Source organism: Octopus bimaculoides, chromosome 20 (assembly GCF_046866305.1).
Source record: "Octopus bimaculoides isolate indiv1 chromosome 20, ASM4686630v1, whole genome shotgun sequence".
Taxonomy (NCBI): Eukaryota; Metazoa; Mollusca; class Cephalopoda; order Octopoda; family Octopodidae; genus Octopus; species Octopus bimaculoides.
In genome coordinates, this window is record NC_142947.1 from 27,148,395 (window position 1) to 27,155,894 (window position 7,500).

Consider the following 7,500-nt stretch of genomic DNA (forward strand, 5'->3'; position numbering starts at 1 on the left):
GCATCTACATGCATATACACAAATACATAGTTATACATATATACAAATATATGTACACTTATATATGGATACAAACGAGTACAGATATACACACTTAATAAAATTTTCAAAACACATATTTAGAATAGTGTACAAGATAGAACACTCTCACATCTTTCATTAAGCAATTTCTTCTTAGGTGTTAATATCTAATATAATTCATCTATACACAGGTTGCATCTAGCATCATTAATTTTATACGATCTAGCGTGACTATGTATTTTCTAATTCATTTTGTATGATTTCTTACTATCCTTCAATTCCCAAATTGGCTTACTTAGACTAGTATTGTTAAACCTATCTCTGTTCCTAAAAGTGTATTCATGGTTTGCTATCTGTTATTTAATAAAATTTTCCGTAGACCCTATGTAAAAATAATTTCTTCGTTCTGAATCCACTGTACATCTATATGCATCATTGTTCTGTAAACAAAAATTATCAAATAAACCTTTATCCTTATATCTACAATCATAGTTTCTAGCTAGATCATATTATTATTATTCTTTCTTTTATTATAAAAATTGTCTAAACTTTTATTATTAAAGGAGGAGATAATTTTAAACAAATTTTTAGATACTGAAAAACCTATTCTAATCATTTTATTATTAATTATTTTATAATATTTAGGTTCTTTATTAAAGTGCTTAGATATAGATCTGTAAAATAGCTTGACCAGATTCATTCTTATTTCTCATGCATAGGGAATGATAAACCAAATATAACTATCTTCATTATACTTAACATCATTGGGTATATTTGGGTTGGCATGTGGCATATATTTATTATCATTCGACCTAAGTTTATTCAAATATTTATTTTTATTCAGGGTATATTTACTACTCTTTTTCATATTAATATTGGATATGCACTATGTATGGTCCCTCATTTTGTAAATAATAATATTGATTAGTTCATTGAGAACAGTTGTCAATACTTGTTTGGCTTATATTAATGAGTTATATATATATATATATATATATATATATATATATATATATATATATATATATAATATATATATATATGTGCATGTATATATATGCATCTGTATATATATATATATATATATATATATATATATATATATATATATATATGTAAGTATATATATATAAAAAGAAAAATAAGTGGAAATTTTACCAGTGAGTGTGTTAAATTTCAAGGCACAATAAGAAAATGACTCTCCCCAGACACAACAGTACACACACACACACACACACACATATATATATATATATATACACATACATACAAGCTATGAAGAGTTTAGGTCAAAGTAACCCAAACTAATAGGTATGCGTTCTGAGTACTCCAATAGGTAATTAACTAAAATTCCAGTTAGAACAGTGGCTGGAGTTGTGACTGTGTGTAAGTCTTGTTGGAAAAAAAAACTTGCAGTTGGTGGCTTACCTTTGAGTTAGTAGGTATTGGTTAAAGTAATGAGGAAGGGAAACAATTAGTTAAGGCCGAACTATGGCATTTAAATTTATTTAATTCAATCTTAAACCAGTAAAATAATACAAAATTGCTAAATATAGTAAAGATAGTCTCTGACAGCTGTTTCTGAGATATCCCAGCCATTGGATCAATGTATCGATTGAAGACTTTATAAACTGGGTATTCTGTTACTGGAGAAATGTACGATAGAAAGCTCCTCTTTAATGATATTCATTGTGTGAGTCATTATGTTTAGGAGGGTAGGAGGATTTAACTATATCCATTTAAGCTGGTTCTTCCTCAGGTATATCCTTAGGTGAATTCATTATCAAAAGAGTGGTTAAGTAGTATATTAATGTGAGAATGGGAAAGGAACTGTTAGCAGTTGAAAAGTTGTATGAATAATGAGAGGATGAATAAGCAATTTTTGTTTTTTTGGTCATTGAATGTTGTCAGAAACTGAAATTTTAAGGTAAAATTGTTGATCAAGTTTACGTGTTTACTTTATCGGACTTTCATGTACTGATAAATGTTTAACTTTTTCCTTCTCAGATAGCTTTTCACTTCATGGCAAATAAATAGGCATTACATGTATACTTCGCAGATTTTCAGGCAAAGTATACATATAGATTCCTGTATTTATAGATTTTCAGGTGAAAGTAGTCTCAAACAAATAAACATCTTGAAACGAAATGCAACTGGGCCCCTGCGTGTATATATCTGCAAATTTCAAACAAAATAATAGTTAATTACTCAACTACACACATCTCTCATGATTATCAAGTGAAACAGTAATTGATTAATTAATTACACAGTCTTCTCTCTCTTGCCACTGAGTTAAAATGTCTATCTACCTGTCTGTCTATCTAACTCTATCAATATTGACTTGTATATCTCTCTATTACTGTACATACCAATTTATGTCTGTTTCTTGTTTTTCTTTTCTTTTTCTCTTAACTCACTGTATCTCTCTTTCTTTCTGTCTCACTCTCTCACTTTCTTTCATTCTCTTTTATGCTCAAGGTCCCTTTTTCTCTCTCCTCTTACCCAGCAACCATCTACTTCTTCCTGATGTGTTTTCTCCCTATCTCAGCAACATGGACCTCAACAAAGCCAACTACACAAAAGACAGCATTAGATTCAAAATTCAGAGAAACTGGCAGATCAAAGGAATTAAGACAATGCTCCTTGCGTGAACCCTTGCAGAAAGATCACTGCCAAACATTCTAATTATGGAGGCACTGATGAACTTTGGCTTTCACTGAACCATAGCTCAAATCAAGAGAAAAAATGAGTTCATTTGCTGATACAACTTAATTTAATCAAACATGAAGTTACTAGACAAAATATTTAAAGAACGGGCAAAGACACAAAAGGGTGAAAAAAGAAATCAGTGACTCAATAGAATCCGTGAAGGGTCAGGGTGATGCTGTCAAGGAGGAACAAAACAAAGAAAATATCATCACCCTGGAGAACTGTGAGTCCAAGGAGAAGAAAGCAAAGGTCCACCAGAAGAAACCAAAGAAGCCAAAGATGAAGATATGTGCAGAGGAGAACAACAGCAGCAAAGCAAAGGTTCACTAAGAAAAACGAATGAAGACAAAGGCACCAGCAAGTCAGCAAGCTAATGGATGTAGGCACAAGGTAGGTACAGAAACAAAAACAAAATGAAATAGAACTTGCGAAGGTAAAGGTTCTCGTAAAAAGGAAACTCAACTAGTCTGCAAATTCTATGCAAAGGTTACCTGCTGGCATTGAGACACTGGGACAAACTGTAGATTTGCACATACCAAATCCTATGCGAGAGGTACTTACTTGTTTCACTCACTTGAAGACCAAAAAGAATTAAAACAGAGCCAGGTCACAATACCACCACCATAGAAATGTGTGGATGATGCACACACTGCTCCTAAGAGGAAACAAACAGTGGATGCAATGCAGACAGCAACTGCTGAACACAACGGGCTTTATTGGAGGTTGCACAGAGGATTGTAAGGCAGCTTCACCAGACATCAAGTCTCTTAAAAGACAGATGGCAGGCTGTGACAGACATTTGAGCCCTCTCCAAAGAGACAGTAGTAGACAGTGGAGTGGCTCAGGGAACTGTACTCAGGCCAATGCTATTCATGATGGCCCTTTTAAACATGCTATCAGTTACACAGACAGCCACACTTACTAGCTATGCCAACGACACAAAGTAGTACAAGCAGTGAAGGAACCTTCTGATGCTAATCTTCTACAAAAAGACCTAGATGCCATATATAAGTGGGCTGAAGGAAACAATATGCAATTTAATGCAGGCAAATTCCAAGCCCTCCACTAACAGCTAATTGGTGCTCACAAGCTGCAACAATGATACTTTTGGCCAAATAGAGTGGCAATCACAGATTCACATACAGTGCATCATCTGGGGATTGATATGAACAATGATGCCTCATTTCACATGTGTATCACCTAGATGGTTGCAGTATGCAAGCAAATGGCTGGCTGGATTCGGAGAACCTTCAGAACAAGGGATTATGCTGCTTCTATAGAGGATATTTGTACTCAGCCATCTGGACTACTGCTCTCAACTGTGGTTACCTTACAATGTCAAATAAATAGCAGAACTTGCACTTCAGCTGTGTTACACCAGTAAGATTGCATCAATGGATCAGCTGAGCTACTGGGAGAAACTGAAAGAGCTACAACTCTATCCACAGAGTGAAGACAGGGGAGGTATGCAGTGACATATATATAGAAGATCCTGGAGAGAACTTTGGTATTGAGAGCTATAGCAGACCCTGGACAGGACATCACTGCACTGCTCCAAAGGTCCCAGCTGTCCCATCTAGAGTGAGGACCATGTACTGTAATAGCTTGGGATTCAAGGGCCCACAGCTTTTTAACGCTTTACCAAAACATGAGGGATTTTCATGGAATAGGGCTAGATGTTTTCAAGAAACTACCTAACATCCTGCTGTCCAAGGTCCCAGATGAACCAATATCAAGCCAAGAAACTCAAAAGAGGGCAGCAGTGTTGAACTCCCTCCTTCACCAAAAGCCAATCATATAAAATTGGCCATCGAAAGTGTGAGTACACTGGCAATGCTCCATCATGGCCACAGCTTTAGGGTTGAAACATGTAAAAGAAAAACAGTAAAAGAATAAATATATATATGTTCACGGTGGTGCTCCAGCATGACCACAGCCACTTGGCTGAAACCCATAAATAAATAAATAAATAAATAGGCACAGAAGTGGCTGCGTGGTAAGTAGCTTGCTTACCATCCACATGGTTTCGGGTTCAGTCCCACTGCGTGGCACCTTGGGCAAGTGTCTTCTACTATAGCATCGGGTCGATCAAAGCCTTGTGAGTGGATTTGGTAGACGGAAACTGAAAGAAGCCCGTCGTATATATGTATATATATGTATGTATGTGTGTGTATATGTTTGTGTGTCTGTGTTTGTCCCCCCACCATCGCTTGACAACCGATACTGGTGTGTTTATGTCCCCGTAACTTAGCGGTTTGGTAAAAGAGACCGATAGAATAAGTACTAGGCTTACAGAGAATAAGTCCTGGGGTCGATTTGCTCGACTAAAGGCGGTGCTCCAGCATGGTTGCAGTCAAATAACTGAAACAAGTAAAAGAGTAAAAGAGTAAAGAGTATGCAAATGGACCAAAAGACAAAGGAAGAAATGTTGCACATCACCTGCATCAAAACTAAAATATGCCAATGTTGTGCGCACTACCTCTAAAAGCCAGCCCTATCCAGAAGTTGCCATAAAGACTGTAGCTGAGCAACAATCTTCTTTATGTATGGCACAAAAGATTGTGCAATAAATGACCTGGCTACATCAATTCCAGAGTTGGAGCCATCCCCACCAACAAACAAGAATGCCACAGCCAATGGATCCAGGGTGGTCACTATTGGCATCAGCACAGATGTCACACCAACATACTTTATAAACATCATAGGACAGTTGCAACTTAGTAACAGAACCAAAATTACTTTCCTGAGGGACCTTGTGGCATGAAATCAAGGACTATGCCTAGCACTCACCAAAACACACCTAAAACCCCACATCACAGACGTAGAAATACATATACCAAAGTATGCTGTCTTGTGAAGTGACAGAAAAGAGGAGAACCATGGTGGAGTTGCCATGTACATCCATGAATATCTCACACCACAGATCCTTCTGTTACACTCAAACTCAGTGTGCGACACAGTAATTGTACATATAAGACAACTTGATATAGTTACATGTACTACTTATTGCCCACCAGATGCTCCAAATCCCATGCCTTGCAAGTATAGATGAAGTCTTAACCAAACTAGAATGGTACATCAGTGTACATCTCATGGGGTGTTTCAACCTACCCAATGTAGGATGGCCTTAAGACATTTTCCTCTCATGAGTGACATGATGTAATTAAAGTCAGGTTGAATCACTGCTCGACCTAATCAACAAGTTACACATGGAGCAAATAATACTCTATCCAAGCAGGGCAAACAATATACTTGATCTCTGTTTCACAAACAATATGGTTCTTATCCATAATGTGAAAGTAACACCAACACTAGTCTTGGATCACAGTATAATAGAGCTGACCATGTATAGACTAAAGGAACCCATGGACATATAGCCTATGAGAAGCATTCAAAATCTAACCAATCTGAACTACTACAAAGCAGGTTGGAAATCATTAGAGAAAGAGATCATCAGACAGGACTGGTCCCAATGTCTCTCTACACCTGACATTGATATGAACTGAAAATTTTCATGTCCATAGTGCAAGTCATATGCTACTATTTTGTTTCAGAGAGAAAGGCCACTGCACATAAAAACAAGATTCCCAGGGGCAGAAAAGTTCTTATGAGACAGCGTACAAAGATGACAAACTGCCTCAACATAGAACTCAGCAGCAGTGAAGAATCCTGCATTGAAACAGCACTGCTGGAGATTGAGAAACATCTGAAATGCTCCCATGAAAAAGAAAGTGCAGACACAGAAGCCTGAGCTATATAAAAAACTATAAAATTAAACCCTAAAGCCTTTTTTAAGTATGCCAAAGAAACTGCCTCCATGGATTGCAAGGTAAAGTCATTCCTCCAAAATGATGATTCCCACACAGGAAATCCAATAAGGATAAGTGAAACACTGAATAAACATTTCAAAAGTGTCCTCACCCCACCTGTATGGCACATGAAAGTTAGCAAACCTGTAGAATTCCTTACCACTACAGATGTAGGAAGAGGAGCAGTAACAATTGATTACATCAACATCAAAGAAGAGGATGTAATACTTGTAATAGATGACACAGACACAAACTCAGCTGCTGGCCCCGATGGATTCCCAGCAATCCTTCTCAAGTCATGCAAATGAGTCCTTGCAAAACTATTGCAGGTTCTTTTTCAGTGATTCTTTGTAAATGGCAAGCTCCTGGAAAAACTGAAGGAGGGAATAATATGCCCTATTCATAAAGGAGGAAGCAGAGTAGATACTAAGAACTATAGGCCTATCTCTCTGACCTCACACATCAGCAAAATCACTAAAGGAAATTAGCTGCATTCCTTGAAGAGAATGACTTGCTGACTGACTCCCAGCACGGTTTTTGACCTGCTAGAAGCTGCCTGACACAGCTTTTGTAGCACTACACCTGGGTGCTAAAGCAGCTGCTCTACAACTTAGATGTGGATGTGATATATCTTGACTTTGCAAAAGCCTTTGATAAAGTCAACCATGGTATGATCTCAGTGTGATCGCAGCATAATTGGAAAACTTGGAAAATGACTGCATGTCCTTCTAAAAGATAGATGTCAGGCAGTGGTGGCCAATGGCATCATCTCCAAGGAAATGCAAATAATGAGTGGTGTTCCACAGGGCACTGTCTTGGGGCCACTGCTATTCATAGTGGCCCTCAGCTGTTCAGGTAGCCACCCTTGCTAGCTGTGCAGATGACACAAACATCTCTCAGAAGATACAGAACCCTGAGGATGTTACTTATCTGCAATGGGAATTAGATGCAATATAAAGGT

General features: G+C 37.3%; 1 protein-coding gene across 5 annotated transcripts in view; it reads right to left on the reverse strand.

Moving 5' to 3' along the window:
• The window catches only part of LOC106883844 (uncharacterized), a 158,351-nt gene that overhangs the window by 116,292 nt on the left and 34,559 nt on the right, over positions 1-7,500 (reverse strand). For 2 of the 5 annotated variants that reach the window (XR_016237627.1, XR_008266375.2), the window contains 2 exons: positions 5,024-5,091; positions 1,500-2,196 (listed from right to left, as the gene is read on the reverse strand). The exons of 1 other annotated variant lie outside the window; for it this stretch is intronic. The gene's annotated coding sequence lies outside the window, so the exon portion shown is untranslated. Of the gene's footprint in view, positions 1-1,499; positions 2,197-5,023; positions 5,092-7,500 lie in introns of those variants that run through there. 2 more of the 5 variants (XR_016237626.1, XR_016237625.1) reach the window with 1 other exon arrangement.